Source organism: Taudactylus pleione, unplaced genomic scaffold, assembly GCF_031769625.1.
Source record: "Taudactylus pleione unplaced genomic scaffold, aTauple2 ptg000036l, whole genome shotgun sequence".
NCBI lineage: Eukaryota > Metazoa > Chordata > Amphibia > Anura > Myobatrachidae > Taudactylus > Taudactylus pleione.
This window is the reverse complement of record NW_028284438.1, coordinates 4865084-4868113: the sequence shown is the minus strand read 5'-3', so window position 1 is coordinate 4868113 and position 3030 is coordinate 4865084. Positions and strand designations below refer to the sequence as shown.

General features: G+C 42.6%; 1 pseudogene; it reads right to left on the bottom strand.

Moving 5' to 3' along the window:
- Positions 1–1192: 1192 nt before the first annotated feature.
- On the bottom strand, positions 1193–2618 carry LOC148538801 (kelch domain-containing protein 7B-like; annotated as a pseudogene).
- Positions 2619–3030: the final 412 nt, after the last annotated feature.

Genomic DNA, 3030 nt, shown 5'->3' with positions numbered 1-3030 from the left:
TTTTCTTTATAAAGTTTATTTAATCATTATAACTTCTTGCAAAATTTTAGCAGCTATAGAGATCAAAAAAGAAACTCCCCACATATATTACCATAAAAACTTACATGTCCATAAAATCTATAGTGAAAGTAAAAAGAATTGTGCTTCAGCAAATAAGCCAATCTGTCCTACTTGTAATTTTGTTACATAATTGGCCTTGGCAGGTGTCCTGAAGATACCATGTCTTCCTCTGATTCGCAATTGTCATAACAACATGTTCTGTAGACATCACCTTGGCATAATGATTGAAAGCTACAGCAGTACAGAGAACACCATGACAGAATAAGAAACTCCACCCAATTTTTCCTTAATACTCTTATCCCCAAGTTGATAATAAGATAATTTTCAAATCATTGGTATTACATATAAATTGTTTTATTACTCTCTGTATGGTTTAACCACTTAACTGACGTGGTCGTATGGGATGCTAATGCAGCTAGCTGTGCTTCAGCTGACAAGGTGCGACGGCACCACCCCGCTGTGTTTTTGCAGAGGAAATTTGATCTACACATGTGACTCCCCGGACTGTACTGCGGACCAGGGTTACCTGTTTACACTGCAGGGTGACTCGACCTGGCAATCCAACTCTTGCCCCTTGTACACCTAGCAGCATCTCTGTTTAATCCTACAATAACCTGGATTATCTGTGATGTAAAAGGGGTATTAGACGGAAACCACAGCATACCATGTATAGTACATTACAACACGACAACAAAAAAACTCAAACTCGTCACCTACAGTATGGTTTAGTTCTGCACTATGGGGCTGCTCTTCTTATTTTAAATCTATATCCTGCATTGTTTTGTTTTAACAGGGAAACCACCTTTGATCCTTAATTTTTATCAAATCATACTCAGGCCGTGTCCCCCAATTACTGTATAATGTGACACGCCTGCTGACAGAGGTGACACATTATTGATAAAATGTTGCAATAAACCCAGAAAGATAAACAAATATGATTATGTTTAAAAACTAAAACAAATAACATCTTAATAATTTCCTATTAAAAACTTGATAACATATAATGTAAACTTTTCCGCAGATTTTATTGCAGATATTAGGGTGTAAAAGGACACACAGAGTATTGGACAAGTCATTCAGTATGTTATATAGATGTTTCTCAATTTGACCCATTCATCTATAAATCAACAGGTCAAGAGCAGTCTGCCGCCCTGGTGGGGACTGTGCTGAGAGTAGCTGATTGAACATGGCTTTTCCATTTTCCACTGAGAACAGTGCAGTTGTCTCCCTATTTATGCAGTAGATGGTATCTTCCAGGGCAGCGCATCTGATGGGAACCTGGCTTCCTGGGAAAGATGCTTTGTATTCCGACCACTTCCTGGTAGTGGTGTTGTACTGGATTATAGTCACAGTGGAGTTCCTTTTCATGTCAAATCTATAAAGGGAATGGCCAATTGCAACTATGTCACGGGAATGGGATGTAGTTATGAGATGGGGAAGCTCGACAAGGGACTTAAGATAGGCATCGAAATACTGACGCCTATCTTAATCCCGATGCCGGAATCCAGAAGGATTAAGGTATCATAGCAGGGTTAGTGTTAGGTTTTGGGGGGTAAGGGATAGGCACCCCTGGGGGGAGGGTAAGGCACCACTGGGGGGGTTAGGTTTAGGTACGAAGGGGGAGACTTAGGTTTAGGCACTAATGGGGAGGGTTAGGGTTAGAATACAAGAAGTTAGGGTTAGGGGGAGAAGGGGGGAGGGTAAGTATACTTACCTGTCCCCTGTCGGGACACCAACCATCAGGATGTCGCTGTTGGTATTTTGACAGTAGGCATCCCGACAGCCGGCATTACATACCAATTCCCATGGGAATAGCACTTGCTGGCATTATAACAACATTCTTTCCACTGATCACGGCTGGGTTTATACCTGAACAGCCGATAATATAGATTTTTATACCTGAATAGCCAGTAACATAGATTTTTCCACCACAGGCTGCAGCTTCATGCGCTACGGCAAACGAGCCTTTAGGAAGGGGAGCTGCAAAGGTCCATTTGTTTGATCTGGGATCATATCAAGCAAGCCCTCACCTCCAATGGCATAAAGGTAGCCCTCAAGCGGGAGGAGCTTCAGGTGGGATCTTGGCTGTGTCATTGGTGCGAGTTGGCTCCAGATACCAGTAAAAGGATTGTAGCAGAATAATTGGTTGGAGCATACGGAGCCTTCATTGGTGTTCTGGATGCCGCCTGCAATGAATATTTAGTTGCACATAGAACAGATGCTAAACCGTATACGATAGGCTTCCTCTGGGATACTGGTCTTTCTTTTCTACTGATTTGTTTCCATGTTGAGTACAGCTGAGCTTTGCATTGAGCCTGATCAGTCTCCTCTGAATACCTGACACTTGTATAGAAGGCAGATGTGGTAATTTTTTCAACTTTACACAGAGACAACGTTCCCATCATTCTAAATTGTAAAATCATCTCTCTCTCCGAATCCGACAAATAATCCTAAATGGCAGAGTTCTGAAGCACATACAGGTAATAGTCGCTGATGACTATGTAAAACACTGCAGTTCTGCTGAGTAATATTCTCTTAGCATATTTATGCTCGCCCATGAAACGGCGTTCAAACGGATAGGCACGCCTATGTTTTTATGACCACCCCCTGTCACTACCCCCAAACGCTGACAGTCTGTCACCCACTTTGTGATGGAATCCTTTGTGCGTCCGTAATCACAATGCGATCACTGCGCACATGCAGTGCGGCTTATAGGCATGCGTGATGGCAAATAATTGCTCGATCTGCATCCTTAATTGCCATTGCATTCACCGCTGAATCAGACCCACAGAGCATTTTCTTCTGCAGTCACTGTGAGGAGAGCTGCTATGCAGTATGCCAGCCTTCTACAGTCAGACAGCCTGATTCCGATGTGGACGGAGGTGCAGTACTGGCTGCGACTTTTGCCTCAGCAACAACTGTAAATTTATGCTAATGCGGCAGTGAAAAGACAAACAGCATTATAAAATG